This window comes from Numida meleagris, chromosome 12, assembly GCF_002078875.1.
Source record: "Numida meleagris isolate 19003 breed g44 Domestic line chromosome 12, NumMel1.0, whole genome shotgun sequence".
In the NCBI taxonomy this organism is placed as follows: domain Eukaryota; kingdom Metazoa; phylum Chordata; class Aves; order Galliformes; family Numididae; genus Numida; species Numida meleagris.
In genome coordinates, this window is record NC_034420.1 from 743,574 (window position 1) to 762,466 (window position 18,893).

General features: G+C 46.0%; 1 long non-coding RNA gene across 2 annotated transcripts; it reads left to right on the top strand.

The window, feature by feature from the left end:
• On the top strand, positions 1–18,451 carry LOC110405130. 2 transcript variants are annotated; one of them, XR_002442695.1, is made up of 4 exons: positions 1–130; positions 15,140–15,205; positions 15,292–15,347; positions 16,373–18,451. It is a non-coding gene; the product is annotated as an uncharacterized LOC110405130 (long non-coding RNA). The 2 variants fall into 2 exon arrangements; XR_002442694.1 differs by having other exon boundaries at positions 15,140–18,451.

An 18,893-nucleotide genomic window follows, 5' to 3' on the forward strand; every position in this document is an offset into this window, starting at 1 on the left:
GGCCCGCGGCCGTCCCCGGGCAGCACCCCCGGAGCACCCCCCGCCCGGCAGCCTCCACCGAGCGACAGCAACGCCTCCGACCCGCCACCCATCGCTGGATGTCCCTCCACTTTTCCCACCGTATCAAACAGTAAGCAGCTGCTAAAACAAACAAACAAACAAACAAAACAAAAAAGTCAAAAAAAAGTAATAACATTATATATGAACTGTGTTTCCTACTTGATTAAAAATATAAAGAACTGAGTGTTTATTTCCCTAATTAACCGAGAACTTTTGTACACGTTTAAGCTATTATTATTAAAAGTGTTTGCAAAAATGGTCAAGATTATAATATTGCTGAATTATATAAAAAGTCCTTTTCATGTTGAGCTAACATTTGACTTTAGCACAAAAAAGAGATATTTTAGAACACGTAAAATAATATTTTTAGTTTTTTCTTCTCATTTTGTTACCAAATTTCGAACCTTACATGGAGGTTACTATAGTATATTTGACACCCTATATACCTGTGATTAGAGATGTGTATATATATATGAGGGCTAGGCATGCTGTGTGTCTGAGCTTTGTCTAAATGTTATGCAGAAGTTTGTAGAGTTACAAGGTACGTAGGTTTAATTCATGCAAGGTAAACAATAAGTGCTCTCTTTTATACGATATGCATTGCATCTGGACCTTCAACATATAAAAATGGTCAGTGAAACTTCTGTGAACATGAAGAAAAATTATTAAAAAAGGCATTTAAATGAAATTTGCTAACTTGTGATTTTTACGTTGGAACCAAAGTTATTCAAATAGTAAAAATTAAAAAAAAAAAAAAAAAAAAAGGAAAAGAGAGAGAGAGAGAGAGAGAGAAGTAAAGGATTTCCTCCCATAATATTTTTCTGCACCTGTTTGGTTTACAGCTACGTAGGTGTACTGTCATTGTTGTGTATATGAGATGTTCTTGTATTGTTCATAATCTGTTTGTTTTTTTTCTTCTGTGTACTTTAAGCACTTAGGTGGCATGCGGCGCTGGGGCCGGGTGGGCAGAGGGCTGTGCTGTGCTGTGCTGTGTTGTGCCGCACCGTGCCCCCCCGCCCCGCCAGCCCCGCACCCGGGCCGAGCTCCAAACTGAAATGATTTGTAATAATAGACTTTTACAGGTGGATTTTTTTTTTCTTTTTTTCATTTTAAAAAAAGTTGGTGTGCTTTTAATTGACTAACTTCTTGCTGCTGTATAGTAAAATATTAATATATTTTTATCATTAAACTGCTGCATGACTATCATCGTGACGAGTGAAGAGAAGATGTTATAAACAAAAGATGCCTTAAGCAGTACAACTGTAGTCGCTGGCTGGAGCTCGGTGGGCAGCGTTGGGCCCTGCCCTGCGCGGGGGGGCACAGGGGGAGAACGGAGCTCGGTGAGAGGAGTTTGTTTTCTGCTGTCTGCTATTTCCATTGAAAATTATAATTCCTTCCCATCCCCTCCCCCTTTGTTTTGGAGATGTACTGTGAGTGTCAAAGCCGTTCCCGTCGTGCCGTGCTCTCCCCGTCGGTGTTCGCAGTTATCGATGAGGCGTCGGGCGTTGGGTGTTTCTGTTTCTTTAACAATCACTGGAAATGTTGAAAATGGCTTTCGTGTGCACTTTCCTATTTCCGAGCAGTAAAATAAGCTTTCCGAGCTCATAATGTGACATTCGGAACGGTTCTCAGTGGCGTGTCGGCATCGTCGGGCGGTGCCGGTCAGGGGCTCTCGCTGCGTTCCTTCCCGCTGTTACGGTGCTGCGTGCGGGAGCTGCCGGGGCAGCGGCGGGGCGGGGGGCTCCGGCTCCGCCCCCTGACGGCCCCGCTGGGCCGCACAGCGCTGTCCGCACCCCCGGCCCTCCCCCCCCGCCCGGCCCGGCTGCGGTGCCGGCGGTGCGGGGGGCGGCCGGGGCACGGCGGGGACAGCCCTCGGGGAGCGGGGCTGAAGCGCTCCGTCCGTCCGTCCGTGTCTCCTTGGGGCTTTTCTGGCGTGTTGGTCGTTGGTTTTTGTTTTCCCCTTCCTTCTAGGACTTGATGAATGATGATAATGAGAGAGTAAATGACTGTAAAGGTTCGTGGGGTTTGGGCTTGCTTTGGGTTGTTTTCGCTTTTCTGGTTTTGTTTTGTTTTTTTTTTTTCCTTTTTTTTTTTTTTTTCTTCCGTTCCCGGAGGTACTCGGTGCCTTACCAGGGCTCCGATGTCTCAGTATGTGAAATAAAGTGCAGAAAGCGCAGTTCGGTGCGGGAGAGGCGAGGTATATTTGACCATATGTGTTGTTTCTCAAAAGGACAGTATGCTCAAATGTGCCAAGGTCCCCAGTTCCTGAGCAGCATGCCTTATTTTCCTCGGTGACATGCTTTTAAATGTCTTGTAGGATAGGTCCAAGAGCACGATAGAACTGTTTTGTAACGACTACGTGCAAGAAAACTTGAAATTCATTGCAATACTGACATTGCTTTATTTCTAAGTTAAAGGGACGCTGTCATGTAATTGACCACTAAAATGAGACCTCCCTGTAAGTGGTTCTACCCTAACGGAGAAATGTCCTCCAAAGTAAAAATCTAACTTTTTTTTTGGTTAAAAAAAAAAAAAAGAAAAACAAAACAAAACAAAATTGCTCTGTCTCTGAGAAGTTAAATAAAAACCCAGAAAAAAAGCACCAGCCGCTCTTGGTCCTGCCTCTTCTTTTGCGGTCCGGCTCGCGGCCGGGAGGCGCCGGGCAACGGTCGGTGCACGTCGAGCTCCGCTCCGCCTGGCCCCTCTCCCCGCTCCCTGTTTCCGTCTCCCCGCTTCCCGCTGCCCGCTCTCGGCCGGCCCCGACGGCGGGGCCGAGCGGAGCCGCTGGTGACAGCGCCGCGTCCCGCGGGGCCGGGCCGGGCGCGGGGAGTCGCTCGGAGCCCCGCGAGGGCGGCTTCTGGGGAGCGGTTCCTTTGTTGCCTTTCGGAATCGCACTGTAACCACCTTTTTATTATTATTATTATTGTTATTGTTATTATTAGCTGTAATGTGACCTTTGTCCCTTCGAACTATGCAAGCTCTTAAATGTAAATGAGGGATCGGGGGGAGGCGGTTGGTGCCGTTGGATCGGATGGCGTTGGTGCTCTAACTGGAATACCTGCCGGTAACGCTACTAGCGCGACCTGCGCGCTGAGCGCGGGCGGAACGCACCTCCCTTTTCTGACAGTGATGTTCACGTCTCCTAACAGGACTGCGGGGTCGGGAGGGGACGAGATCTCATCTTAAAAGGGGATTTAAGACTTTTGTAACTGTTTTTTTTTGTTTTATTTTTTCCCATCAAACTTTAATTTTTTGTCACTTTTTAGGCATTTATTTTGTAAAAATAGTTTTTGCTTTGTATTGGCGTCCAGAAAATAGGGATTAATTTAAAATTTCTGAAGCCAAGTGATCAAGTACGTTTGTAATAAAAAGTCAATGGATCTCTACCAGCCGTACTGACTGTTTTCATTTCTTGTACGTTGTGGTGCAGTGCTGCTGTCTCCCGAGGAGCAGGCTGGGGGGGGAAGGAGCGGCGGAAAGGCAGCGCGGTGTGTGTCGGTGCGGCTCCGCTGTGCCGCTGCCCCGCGCCGCTCGGCGGAGATTCGGTTGATACGCGTTTCTGCTAAAAACACCCACGCTTTTGCCATTAACGGTTTGTGAAAACCTCAAGTTCTTGGCATGTCCTCGCTCCACGCTTCTCCCACCTCGATTTAGCTTAGTGCCCCAAAACGCTAAAATCGTCTTTTGGGGAGTTTGGTAGCAGGCGTTTAAAACATCAGAACCAAACTCTGCTCTCCGTTAAGGTGGTGAACTGCGGCACCTTACGTCTTTGCACCCCTGGTATCGCTCCTCCAGGGTCTGCCGCTTTCCTCTCTTCTCCAAATTGAATGGATAAACCTTTTTTTTTTTTTCGTTTCTTTTTTAAAGTGGAATTACTGAGCGTTTTGGATCAAAGTCTTCAGAGGATCCACTGAGTTTGGATCCCGCACCTTGCAGAGCACCAACTGTCTGTTTCTTTCTTTGCTTAAAACCCTGACCTCCCGTTGTGTAGGAGGGCACAATCGGACGGACTCGTCTGTTTCCAGGCTGTGGGAGCTGGAAGTGGAAATCCTGACATTAACGTATAAGCATGCTAAAATGGGTTTACGTTGCGGGGAACGCTTACGAAACGGGAAATTCAAAGTGCAACCAGAACCGGCAAACCTCCTGGTTTTGCTACTCTGACGCGCTGAAAACAAGCCTCCGATTCTCTTAGGTGAGCTGGAAATTAGAGAACAGAAGCAAATTGCCACCCAACTGCGTGCTTTTTTTGCTCCTTCGAAACCCTACTGCTCCCTCCCAGCCTGGATCGCTTGGTGAGGGGTCTCACCTGCCCCCAAACCTGACGAGTTTCCCTGCTAAAAGGACTCTGTCAAGATATATATATTTTTTTAATTGCAAATTTTAAATCCTGGTTTGTACTGTTTGTTTGTTTGTTTTTCCCTTTGCTTTGCTTTTCTGTCGGGCTTACCCAAACTTTCCTTTTCTTCCGATCCTCCTCTGCTGCCTTCCTGCTGCTGTCACCGCAGACGTGTAGCTGAGGGCCAGTGCTCTGCTGCCGGTTGGCTCACTTACAAGGAGCCCAGTGAGCTGACGTCCCCGTGCAAACCTTTACTACTTGCACAAGCACTTCTCTCACCAAAAGTTTTGCTCTCTCGGTTTTGTTCTCTGACGTGCAAGGATAGGCGGAAGGATCGGAACTTTGGGTGGCAGAACGGAGAAGCTGGCTGCACACAAAGTCCTATCAAAATGTTTTGACACAAGTGACAAGGTAAACAAGCCGCTTCCATTTTTACCCCGATTCCTGAAGCTGGCACGATCTCCTGTGGCACTTGTAACAATGAAAGATAATTTCAGCCCGGAGCATTTTTTCGTGCCGATGGTTCCTTTCCTCTGGTTCCTTTCACATGAGTTAGCTCTCTGGCTCTGCAAACTGTTGTGCGTGGGCTGCGAATGTGGCAAGGAGATGTGTATATATAGTTTTCAGCTAGTTAAGGTTAATCCAATAAACTCTCCAAACGGTGACATTTCTGAAAAGCCTGCTTTAACCAGAGCCTGATCTTTGGACCCGAAGCACGTGGCGTTCTTCCTTTTGCGTTGAATCTCCTGTGTCGAAATGACGGAGAGTGCCGGGCTGACAGCACCTGGAGAGCTCTGCTCCCTTTTGGCAGCTGGAGTCCCTGCACCGGAGCGGGACAGCCCTGCAGGTGCTCACGGGGCTCGGGGCGATGCCGTCTCCCTGCTCTCGCGCTGTTTGTGCCAGGTGGTTGCCCTGGGTCTGCTCTGCTAGCTGCTTTCAGCCCGCCTTCCCCTCTTTGTTACTTTTTGGAGGATTTGAGTTCTTGCTGGAACTGTTTGAGCGGTACTCACAGGCCGGGGCAGTGAGCCCGCGGGGCAGCGCAGCGCATCCCGCTGCTCGCACAGTGCCAGGGCTGCGAGCATCGCTGGGCCACGCGTCGCTTGAAGCTGCTGCAAGTCAGAGTGTGGTTATCGCGCAGAAGTAAATGCCAAATGTCAGTTGTTAGCTGTTCCGAGAGTTACTCTACCTACAGCACGCGGGGTATTTTATTGCAGTGGGGACGGTGTAAAAGTTGTTGCTGGAGAAGGGCAATGGAAAAGTGCGGACTTTGCCCGAAGCTCGGAGGATGTTGCGGCCGCCGGTGTAGGCGCGGAGCCGGGAGCGGGGCCGGGCAAAAGGAGCCGGTGCTGCGTGCAGCTCCTCCCGAGCCGCCGCAGCGCCGGTGCTGCGTGCTCGGCTGAGCCATCCGAGGGTGCGGAGCGGCTCGGCGGGCTCTGGGAGATTGTGCGGTGGGACGAGGGTGAGGCTCCGAGCCCGAAGGCTTCGGGAGCCGCTTCCCAAGTGCCCCGGCCCCAGGGCCGCCGTGTGCGAGGGGACCGCGTGGGCACAGCCCCGCTCGGGTCCTCGCGGCGTAGGTCCGCGCCCGGGGCTGGAGCGGCGGAGCTCCCCGCAGCTGCGTCGGTGGGAGTGGAAGATGTGTGGGGAGCACGTGAGGCGAAGTGCTGCAGAAGAGGTAGAGTTGAATTCCTATCGCAAGGAATGAGGTGTGTTTTCACAGTAAACGCCAACTGCAGATAAGTGAGGAAAGACAGAGGACTGGCTTTGAGCCAGTCAGAGAGGCAGAGAGAATGGCCGGACGGTCCGAGCAGCCCCGTTCAGATGGACTCGGTGGGCACGCGTGTGCCTGGAAGAGACCGGCCCTGAGCTCGGCCCCTCTCGGCCACCAGAGGCCAGGACTGCAGCGCTGGGCTTGGGGAGCTGCGTGGGGCAGTGCAGGGGTCCCAGAGGGTCTCCCTTGGCTCCATCGTTCGGCTCAGGGGCACGCTTGTGCAGCAAATCTCTGTCGTATGCGCAGCATACCTTTGCAAAATACGTGTCTTAGTCTTCTCTTAGGCTTAGGACATGTAGGAAACTGAAGTGAAAAGAGGGCTGACTACAGTGCTGGCACTGGAGGTTTGTTCTGAGCCTTCCTGGCTGAGGTTTTTGTCTGAAACACTATCTCATAATATGCAGGAAGAAAAGCTTCTTTCTTTCTGCTGCAGACCAGAGAGGTGAGAGGTGTGGGGTTACTGCAGAGGACGATGTGCCCCTCTTGGCAGTGCAGGCTGGGAGCGAGAGGCTGCTGGGAGCTGACCCGCCATGGGGACACCCAAGTGTATGCTTTTCTAAGAAGTTTGGACCTCTATATGTAGAAATGCCATGCTGGTAAGCATGTTCACTTCTATGGAGAGCTATTTGTAAAGGTGACTGCATGACCATGTTAACTCAAATAAGTTTGGGTTTCCTCTTGGACATGGTGAAGAGACAGTTTTCTCAGTCCCCACTGGTGATTGCCAAGGAGTCAGAGCTCATGTCTTTACTGACAGCATCTTGGTGGGTTTGACTACATAGTGGCACTGTCCTGCTTGTATGTGCCTTCAGAGGCATCTCATCCTGTCATGTGGGTTGCAGCCGTGGCTCAAGGTGCTAAGCTTGGTGCTCAGGGTGCGGGGTTGGCACACACAGACATCTCCTGTGTGTGCAGCTCCTTCGTGTCACCAGCGGTGCTGATGCACCCAGTGCTGGGACAATGCTGCAGACTTCCCTTGGAGGCTGGAGGAGGCTGCTGTGCATCTGTGGAACCACAGAACCACAGAAAGGTTGGGTTGGAAGGGCCCTTTCAGCCCCCCAGCCCCACCCCTGCCGTGGGCTGGCAGCACCCTCAGCTCAGGCTGCCCAGGGCCCATCCATGGCCTGGGGCACCTCCAGGGATGGGGCACCACAGCTCTCTGGGTGGCAATGCCACAGCCTCATCCCCCCTGTCGTGAATGTGTGCCCTGTGTAATTGTACTGCTGAGAGCGGAGAGTGGAGAAAATGAGCAGTGGTGGTTTTTTTTCTTTTTTTCCTATCTTTTTTTCTTTCTGTTGCTGGTGAATGTCTTGGTGTGGAATCAAGCTCAGATCACCAGGTGCTTGTGAGGTCTGCAGCACCCTTCAGCCGGTGCGTTAGCTCTGGTGACGGGCTGGGGACAGGGTTGTTTTCTCCTACCTTTGCATGGGTAAGAAAGGCACGTTGCTGTGTGCGCCTCGGGCAGCACCTGTCTGGATAGGACACCTCATGGCATTGCTGTGGTCTGAAGGTTAGCCTCGCTGTTTGGCATGTCCCACACCTCCAGGTGGGACTGGCTGTAGTGTTTCACAAGGGAATATCTTCTATTTCTCTGTGGTGGCACCATAGTTGGTGAATGCAATGGAAGGTGTTGGCTCTAGCACTGTAGTCTCCTGAGGTTTGGAATGCGCTTTTCCCAGGCTTGCCTTTTGCTCTGGTATTTGTATAGGCAGAGGAACTCAGCCAGGCCATGCTGGGAGCATGTGTCACCTCGTCAGCCTGCGTCACCTCGGGACTCACACCGTACCCAGGGGTGTGCACCTTGTCCCATCTGCGTCGAGCCACCAGCAGCAGGCCCAGCTTTCACATTTCTGGGCAAACTGTGAAGGCTTACTGATCTGTCAGTGCTTCAACAAATCATAGGGCTAGGAAGCATAGATGAAGGATTTTGTGAAATCTGGTATTTAAACCTCCCACTCAAATGATGATGAGGAGAGCTGGCAACGTAGCATTGGCTTATCAGGAGCTGTGTGGGCAGGTCAACTAAAGAAAAATGTTGTGTGAACAGCACCAGAAGTGAAGAAGAGAAGCCAGTGTCTTGTCAGATACAGGGTTATAACAGAGTTTAAATTTCTTTTTCTTAAAAGTATTATTTTATTTGAATAATAAAGGATGGTCACCCTTGCCAGGTGCTGCCAGACCAGCCAAGCAGGTCTCTGAGCAAAATAGGGACTAGATACTTGGAATTCTTTTTTTTCTAGCACAAATAATTCTGAACTAAGCACTGCAAATTAATGTAATTGTCATCTCTACATTTATGAATGCAAATAATTTGGTTTGTGGGCAGGTCTTTTGACAATGCTGTGTTCAGGGGCTCTTTCGATCTTATTTAAAAAAAAAAAAAGTGGCTTTCTATCTTCATCTGTCAATAGAAGTCCCGCTAAGTGAGTCATGCAGGTTTCTGCAAGGCCATGTGTAACTTATTTTGACCAATGAAAGTCTCTAATTGGTGGTTAAAAGTAATTAAAAAAAGGAATCAGCAGTCAGACTGTTTTTAAAGATTGACTTTATACGGTCACAAAGTGAAAATCCTAGTTTAATTATGGAAATTGAAGAATATCAGCTTAATTGCACTAGTTACAGCAAAAAGAAGTGCAGAAAGGATGCACTTTGTCAGTGATTGCATTGTGATAAAATATTATACGGTGCAGCAACGTTAGACAGCGCTGTGAGCTCCTGAAAGCAGCTTGAAGGTGGAGTTGCTGAGCTGGTGGAGAAAATATGGAATTAAATCATCTGCAGGTGCTCATGGTCTGTCCTCACCTCTGCACAGACTTCTGTTTGAGGAAATTTGACTCAGAACTGGCCAGGACTAAAAGGGCAGATTATAATTTTGTTTAAGTCTTGACTGTGTTATTCTCTGCATGCTGAAAGGTGCTGCCAGAGGCCAGGGACGATGCCCCGGGAGGGACAAATGCAGAGGATTGATGGAGGGAAGTAGGGGTTCTGCTCCTGATGGTGATGCGGTCCATCTGTTATATGGAAAAATGGATCTTGGAAGATATCAGAGCGCTTAGGGCAGTCCTGGGGCTGTCATCTTCATGTATGAAAAGCTGAGATACTTGAGAAGCTACATTTGGTTGCCCAGGAAGAAGATAGTATGCAGGATATCATAGTGCCGCTTTCCAAAGGTCTTAATGCATGGTGAGAAAATGATAGAAAGGGTCAATCGGTGAGCTGTCATTGCTTTGCAGTGGAGGCTGGTCTCCACTTCATCTGGTGAGGAACTGGAGTGGTGGCACAGAAAGTGGACAAGGTTTTGGGAGGAGTGAAAGAAGTAGCACGGGGGAAGGTGGAGGCCATCCGAGGCTGAGCTGAGGTGTACCTGGAATGTATGGCCATTTCCGCGGTGCACAGTGTGGCTGGGAGCAGAGCTGTGGGTGCTGGAAGAGCAACCAGATGTCAGATTGGAGATTTGAATGAGAAATAGGCACGTGGACGAAACAAGAAAGAAGTCTGTGCCAGTGTGGAAACACGACATAAAAATAGTCGGAGTAGACTGCTTAGTGGTTTTAAAAGACCTTGACATAGCTAGCCTGATTGAAGCGCAGTGGGGGGGAAGATGGTGAAAATACTGTGATGGCTGCCATCAAACTATACAGGATATGTGGGTCATAAAGGTGTGAAGGAGCACTCGATTTAAAAGTTGCCATAAAATCTGAGAGGAAATTGAAATAGTGGTGCCCCCACAGCCAAACCTGTGTCGGAGATAAATCCCACATTGTAATGAAACAGAGGTACTGGGACATCATCTATTCCAGACAAGGAAAATGTTATGGATTTCAGGGGACATGGGGAAAAACCAAGCTCGTGTGTCTTCATAAACCTGTTAGAAAAGGTAAATTCAATTACATCTGTGCTATCTGGCCAGATAGTTTTGGAAGGAGCTGGCTAACATTTTGGTGAACAAACATATTGATTTACTTAAAGAATCATTTATTTTAACAGCCTGTTGTAGAGTTAGCCTTGATTTAGGACTAAAACATAAGAACTGGTTCAAGATATAATTACAGCTGAGTCATTAAATAGCAGTGACCACAGTACAATTACAGGTTCGGCATCCTCAGGGGTGGAAGACACTTTGCTAAAAATGAGTCTTGCATTATAAAACACTGCAGGGGAGAACATCAGAAAAGCAAAATTCTGAGTCTGGTCAAGGTAGTTCCATAGACACCTTGAAAGGTTCCAGTCACCCAGGTTAGGCAGAGTTCTGTTGTGAAGGAGCTTCAGAGCTGAAGTGTAAGACAGACCAGTAAAATATTTATAAAAGAAGGGACTTCTGGAGTTCAGCGAGGCTCTTTGACAAGACAGAGGTCCAGCTCTCCCAAAGTGTGCCAGAAGAGCCATGCTGTGCAGCAGGTCAGAAATTAAATTTGTGGAAATTAAGCAGTTTAGCAGGAGTGTTTTGGTGAGCTGGAGATCCTAGGGAACAAATGGTATTTTAAGTATATAAGCGAGAAGGCTAAGCAGAGGATCTAAATGTGTAGGACTGAAGAACAGTTAATATTTTCTGCACTACTTCATATTACATAGGTTGCTCCAAAAATAATGCTTCCTGTTTATTTCCATGGAAGCTGCAACAGATCCAAGGACCACAATAGCACTATCTGATAGAGCAAATTCTCAGATACAAAACATCATTTTTCAACACCATTAGAGTGCATTTTTGCCAATGATGAACAAGAGCCTGCATGCCATGCTCATAAAAATCTGTACCAGCAGAGGTGACCACTGTCACTGTCAGCACTGCAGAAACACACCATCCACCACCTCACTGTGTTCACATCCACTGTTTGATCTCCATAAGCAATGAGCAAATGTTGATGAATGTCAGTGGGTGCCATTTTTCCTGCACGGAGGAATTCAATTCCACACCTTTGCTTTATACCCACTTCCATGTCAGACGCCATTCTGTCAGACCACCCCTCTGCTGCCATCTGTCACATGGCAACAAAATGTAACAGGATATTGGTGGAAGGTCCAACCTCTACTGCCATCCCACCAACATCTGCCTCTGACATCGTGGGCTGACATAACAAAATAGGAGGCATTACTTTTGGAGCCACCCTCCCTCACACTTAAATAACTTCTCAGCTTTGTTCTGTAGCATAGGGCATGTGCAAAAGGCACCTCATCCTTTAAGATGGCAAGGATAAAGAACCTCTCTCTGCAACTTGTGTATTTGAGGCAAATACCACAGAGCAAAGTAACAAATTTAAGTGGAGGAGCAACATGCACCCACACAGGAGTTTTTTAATGAGTTGGGGACAGAAACACTAAAGTTGGTAGTAATAATAGGGTCTCCTAAAAAAATAGCTTGGTATCCTCCATGATTAGATAACATCCTAGTGGTGGATTATTATTATTATTATTAATAAAATTATTAAACAGAGCACTGGGAATTGTAGACCAGTAATTCCTTGTTTGAGGAGTAGCTGAAGTAGTATCACATGGCAGTATGCGATAGGTTGAAAGCAACATACTTCCTGCAAGGAAAGATCTTGTTTTCCAGGTAATCTGCCCAAACCTTTTAACCTGTTGGCAAATGGCAGGATGCGAAGAATCAGGGATTTTTTTTTTTTTTTTGTCAAATCTTCATAAGAAGATGTTAAAAATTACATGTGGAACGAGAAAAGAAATATCATGGATGCCTTCTTTTGCTACAGCTGATGTTGATCACTGGAGCAGCTCAAGGAAGAAAGAAGCTTAGTCCGAGCTGGTGATGGAAGGTTTCCTGGGCTTGGAGGCAGGGGTACTTCTTGAGTAGATCTGCAGACTTTGAGCAAGAGTTTCCTCTGGAAAGCACTGATTTGTCAAAACCAGAGTTGCAGGCTGGAAAAGGGTTGATTTTCACTGGGCTTATCTGGTGAGCACATCTAGGTCAAAGTCTGGTTGGCCAAAGAGGAGACACAAGCGCAGAATACTTGGCAGCACGACATCTAGATTCCTTTTGTGATGTGGCAGCCCCAGTTCAAATCCCGACCCTGAGCTCAGGCTGCCACATCCCATAGCATGCCTCAGCAACCAACGAGTCTGGATGCATTTAGCTTTTTTTTTTTTTTTTGAACCAAACCTAAAAGTTGTTGGTTTAGGTACTGGGCAGAAAGGGAAGGTGTGGGGAGAAAGGCCTATCCAGTTCTTTCCAGGTCTCATCTGGCTCTGTGCTCGAGGCTGCCCACACACGTACGTGTGCATATGCATGCAGACCTGCTCTGCCTTGTTCCCAGGGGACCCAAGAGGTGAGATGCTGTGAGCTGGAGCAACCCTTTGCTGCTCTAGTTCAGTTTAAGGCTTCTTAAATTTCTGAATGTCCCAATGAGCCCCCAGGCTCAGAGGAGCATGACAAAGCTGGATGTGGGCAGTCCGCAGCAGCAGGGACAGGCCTCTGCTAGGCGAGGCAATAGATTGAGAAAAAAAAATGTTTGGGGTGCTCCGGCAATATTGCTAGGCTTTAAATGATTTGCTCATTCAAAAGGAAGAGCGTCTTCCCCTCAGCATCTGATTTTGCGTAGAAAAACTAAATGAACTGAAGGTGCCATAGAAATTAACTGTGTATTACAGATTTAGGTGCTAATGTCTTAGAGGCTGCTGTGTTTGAACTCATATGTAATACAGTTCATTACAATCCCAAGTTGTCCCTCTGCTGTTTTCCCTTGGTAATCTGGCAGTTGTCACTGACACAACCTTTGTCCCCTTCCCCGAGAAATACCAATTTCATTATATTGCTCAACTCTAGTGAAATTATATCAGCTGACTTTGAAGTACACAGTATAAAAATGTCGTGGTATGCTTGCATGGTAGCTATTTGATGTAAGAAAATGCAAAATCTCTTGTGCTGTCTCTTTAGGAATTTGGGCTTTGAGTTTCACTGGGGAGTGCTGTGCGTACCCAACTGCATGGGATCAGGCCCACCTTTTTTAAAAATATATTTCACATCTGAGGTTAGAAATGTTCCAGAAGACAAATCAGCAGAAAAGTTGCCTGTTCTTGGCTTAGATGATAATAGTGGCTTGTACTAAAGGCTGTCCTTCCACTTAGAAAACTGCACGGCTGCTTCTGTTTTAACTTCTGTCAAAGGTCTGGCATTTTGGTAAAGGTATTTTTTTCTAAATGTACTGAGTATACTTGCCTTTAAATCCTCTTAGGTACGTACAATTATCATTGGTATTCTGTAAATTAGCTCTATACTAGCATTCACATTGGACTAGGCCTAATGTTCCGAATGTCAAAGATAAAAAATGGAAATGAATTATTTATACCTTTTTATGCGGTTCTGCCCAATGTAGTGGTGGGTTGGTTTGTTTGTAGAAGTACCAACAGTGCTACATCGGTCTTCCCTGTTTTACTTGAGGTAATTCTCTGCGGGAGAGCCCAAATGTGAAGGCTGGAAGCCCACTCCGCTTTTAGCTGAAAGTTATTAACTGAAAGATACAGGCTTAAATCTATTTTTCCATCCTTTGGTGACACTGAGGTATTATTGTGATGAGATCCTTGGAAATACTTGGATAAACTAGGCCATAACACAGAGATAATGCATCTTTTCCATTCTTTTCTTCTGCTGTCGATCAAGTATCTGAGCTTTTTTTGTCATGTAAAATGTTAAACTGTTTGAGTAAAAAATCACTCCACTTGTCTGTCAGATACTACCCCTTCTCATCCCATAAATACATTTAGGCTTGATTGTTTGTAGTCTTCCAGGAAAGGTCAACAGAATGTGCATTCCCAAAGCCAACACCTGCCCCCAGTGAGGGTGGGAAACCCGTCTGTAAAGGCAGTGCTCCCCAGGCACCCATGGCTTTCCACTCTGGGTGCTCTCGGGCCACAGCGGGGCAGAGTAGTGGGGCAGGCCGGGCTGCAGTGGGGTGGGATGAAGGCCCTGTCCCATAGCTGTGCCCCACTCGGGCAGAAAGCACGCAGTTTTGGGTCCAGGTGCTGGGTGGCCTCTGGTGGACTCTGTGCTGGGCACAGGCAGCCTCGGGGTGCCGCGGTGCCATGCACCAGCCCTGTGCCCGCAGCATGCCCAGCATGCTCCCTGCCTTTTGGTCCCAGGAAAGGGAAATTGGGACTTTTTCGGGTCGAGAGAGCACAGTGAGAGTGACACCAAGTCCCTGGAGAACGGTGTTTTTTCCCGTGGTAGTGCTGGCTGCTCACACCTGCTTCTTTTCGGCCACTGCCCATGGTTTGGTTTTGCTGAGTTCTTAGCCATCTTGACCTCATGTTTGCAAATATTATTGGTAATATAATGCTATATGTACAAATGTCTGTGTGGCTCGTGTATGTTTCTGTGGTTCAAATCAGCCACAGAATTCTGGAATTTAATTGTACTTTGGTTAAATGTTGGACTTTTAACTCTTCTACTGTATGGCTTCTTGATTTCTCTTGTCCAATGTGGACCAACTCTCTATTTTTGGAAATAAACAAGCATGTAAATAAAATGAATGGGTTTATGCCACTTACAAGAAAATGCTTCATTTCAAATATTCACTCAGCCTTGTATATTTTATGGTATCTCACAGCGTGGATGATCCATCATAGCCTAGGGGCTGAGGCACAAGCAGCCTTCGCGGTGAGATACCATATTATGTAAACTCATTGCCAGGTGGTGTCAGCCAGACAGACACTGTAGGGCTGCTGGGCGAGCGGCAGTCTTGTGGAGGAGGGGGGGGCCTGGAAAGCACTGCGTAGTTTAAGAGGAGCAAGAAAAGAGACCTGGCTTTGCGGTGCATACATGGCTTCTGGTTTGAGGTGTCCCTGTCCCTATTGCCAGCAAGTGAAGGGTGCCCAGGGCCAGCCCTCGGCCTCTGCCTGCAGTACAGTCCCTCGGCACGTCCCACTGGCGCATGGAGAGCAGGAGCACTATGACATTTCTTTTCTTCTCCATATAAACCAATATTTACCAGTAATCCTGTGTTTCTGTTTTTGTTTTTTGGCAGACTTTTACCAGTAAATATCGGTTTATTCCTGAAACCAGAAGCCCTAAACATACCTTTGTTTATAAGGTCAGTTGTCATTTTGTCTCTCTTGTTCCCCACTCCCCCCAGTACAAACTGGCAGGTGATTGAAAGGTACCGAGTTTTCTTTCTAGTTTTCCTGCTCTGCAACTCTGGAAATGGAGCCTGCAGGACCTAGAGCCTTCTCTTGGTAATGTAGACTGAAGTTTACAAATTATTATTTAACACTTTAAAGTCTGCTTTTAAGGACAGCAGTGTTCCCGTCTGCCTGGAACGGGGCTGGTAGAAATTCCTGCAGATGCATGACGTGGTTCACCTCCCCTGAGCTTGTGGGCAGGTGTCTCACAAAGCATCTTCAGGCTTGGGCTTGGAAAGTAATTTCTCCAAAAGTATATGCTGCAAAATGGCATTTTGGTTTTACAGTGAAGAGGATGGGGGGAGCGGAGGGTGGGAACAGAGTATGGATATGTCTTTTTCTGATTTTTTTTCATTTTTCTCTATATTCTGCTAGAAAGCAAGGCTTCTGTTTTGAAAAAGAAGCGTAAAGTGGGGAGGAGGGAGAGAATTTGAACATTGCCCATCCTAAAATAGTTTTAAACTCTTCCTCCGTGGCTGATAGAAAAGGCAGGTGAAAGGTCTGATCCTTAAAAGGACATTGCTAGGTATTTGAGACTCCAAAAGCAGCTGGTGGTTCTTAATGACTGCAATTGATTTAGGTAATTTTCAAAATTTGGTCCATACCAAGACAAATCAGCCTGGGAGAGTTGAAGACTCCCTTTTTTTCTAAGAGTTTGCAACCCAAACACAGCAGTGCTATGCTAATACTTGTGAAACAGCAAAGCTGGTGGGGAATAGAAAATGAATTGACTACATGGTCCCAGCCAAATTTTTTTTCTTTTGAACTAACAAAATGTGGAAAAAAAATCATAATCAAAACCACTCCAAGCCAAAAAATGCAACCTCCATAGAGCAAGCAGAACAGCATCTCAAATGCTTGGTTTGGTTTTGTCATGCATGGTTGGCAAGAGCATTTCTGGTATAGCTGCAACCTAACTATGTCCCTTTAAGACTAACTTCATCTCAGTGAAACAAAAGACAAGGTTTTGCACTATAGAGCAGATCAAAGCTCCTGCAGCCTTAGTTGGAGTCCATAATGACGGGAGTCTTCCAGCTGTACACTCTGAGCTGAAAACTACCTTTCCTCCCCTTTTGCAGCCTGTGTGGTTCTGATTGCTGGCAGTTCTCTAATACAACTTTAATCTGAGCAGTTGAGGCTGGTCCCACCTTGTCTTCAGACGTCTTGCGGAGGACTCCTGTTACCAGTTTGGTACTCAAAAGCTACACCCCACCATGAGAAGTCACTTATTTTTTAAAAGGCAGTGATAGATTACTGTCTCTAGTTCTAATGGAAAAATCACATTGCAATGCAACTTTATAATAAATTGTTCATATATTCATAATTCCATGGCAATCCCAAACCGGAGGACGGATCTGTTAAAGGTATATATTAGTCTAGATTTTTTCTTATTGTAAATACTGTAATTTTATAATACTGTCAATATTTTATTAACTTAGAAATATTTAACAGAGTTCAATCTATTGTAGTTTATTTATAAGTTTATGTTGCAGCCAATATTGAACTGCATTCTAATGTAAGATTAACTTTCAGCATGTAAACATTGATTTAATCTATCATTGGAAAGATTAAGAATAGAGAAAATTTTCACTCTTAATCTGTAATATTTATCCCCCAATTCCCAGTTCAGAATTTTTAATGAAATAGTACAAGATATCAAAAGCTCATGAACTGCAGTTGGGACATGTCATTTGAAAACTTGAATTTTGAAATGTACCTGACTTTTTTTACCCTGTTCATAGTGAATACGATTGCTTCAGTATCTAATCTTTAAAGTACAGAAGTCTTTATTTTGAGCAAAGGGACACTCTCAGATTAACATTAGGTTCTTGTTTTAAGGAAAAAAAAAAAAAAAAAAAAAAGCAAAACTCACCTCCCCAGTGCATATGTGTTAATTGCATCTCAATCACAAGGGGAAGACATTTTTTCTGCTGGTTTGTCTATGTGGCTCAAAGCATTCCCGGAGCTGTGCAGCCCAGGTGAGGTGCTGGCTGGCCGTGGGACAGGGGTCCCACTGCTCCAGGAGCAGGCTCGGGGCTGCCTTCACCAGGTGCACAGGCATGCACTGCAGCCTTGCAGCAGACAGATTTGGTCCCTGGCACTGGTTATAACCATTGTCAAGGTGGATGAAAGTGTGTAAAATTTAGCCTTTGTTTGATTGAAGTTTCTCTTCACAAATTTGCTTTTTTTTTCACGTATATCTCTCCTGATAGTGTCCCTTTAACAGTACAAAGATGTTCACTTACTCTAAAAAATTATTACAAGTGACTTTGAGACAGAGGAGAACTCATCTGTAATATGTTTGCAACGTAACTTGCATAAAGATATCAAAAAGACATAAAGGGTTTTCATGGGAGTTGGTATTTTTTTGAGTGTAAAAGTTAATCTTTATTAGAGATGTGCCAATCTATACTGCTTTATTGTAGTGTTGTTACACTTAGGCATTTCAGTTAACTTACGAATATATACTGTAACAGTATACTTTGTACAGATTTATTTAAAATTTATTTGAAAACTGAAATAAATTAGGCAGAAAATAAAGATATTTATTTTTCATTTGACTATGTAAGAAGGTATCATTCTTTTGATTTTAGTGCACCGGTGTACCAAGCCTTGGAACCACTGTTTTCTTCAGTTCGTAGTATGCTTTCCAGACACTGTGGATATATGTGTGTGTACTGTTACCCTTCTACGTAAATGCCATCAATGGAGTTCATTGCTTTTATACATCCCAAAGAGAAGCTCTTCACCATTTATTTTCTGTTTTCTGATCGAAAAGGTGTGCGTTTTTGAACAGTGTCGTTACAAGTTCCACCACCCCACTTTCACATCAGCTTATGCCAATGCCAGGATGGGAGGATTTGCCTGTGTACCTTCCCCAGTACACCATAGCCAGCAGTGGCATCAGCAGGGAGCAGTTCAAATGTGTGTACTTTGGGCTTTATGTAAAGCAAACGCAGAACACGAAAAATCAAGATGTTAAATTCATTAGAAAACAAATTCCTCATTGTACAGTAGTATGGAAATCTCTAGTCAACCTGCCATTAATAATAGAGTCTTATTTTCTGAATGATCTATTTAAAAGAACAGCAAGCATTGTATTTGCTAGTAAAGCTGAAGTGTTTACATGGAATTACTAAATAAATTATTTGATCTAAGATGTCTCTCATCAGTGCTGATTTTTAATGCTGAAAATTAATTTTTGCAGACACTTATTTAGTTTGTGCTGTTCTTTAAAATCTCCCAAAGCAAAATTTTTAATGCATCTTTTTGTTTTAAATTAGGTTCTGAGGAATACACAAAACATGCATTTCCCTGGGAGGCCTGACAGGAGCACTCCCTAAGGTTTTCCAGAGCTCTCCACATCGTGACGCTGCCCCTTACTGTCCCAAACTAATGATTCTATTGCTGAAGCAGAGCAGGGGGCTATCGCCTGAAAGCCCTGCAGCAAGTGGTACTGCATAGCTGCCGTTCTCCCCGCTCTGAGTCCTGGGCTGTGTGGATAGATAGGTATTTTTTGAGTAGAAAGTGATGGCAGAGGGGCAAAACTCCATCCTGGAGTCAAACCTGGTTCTGGGCAAGCTGAGCACACAGCATGTG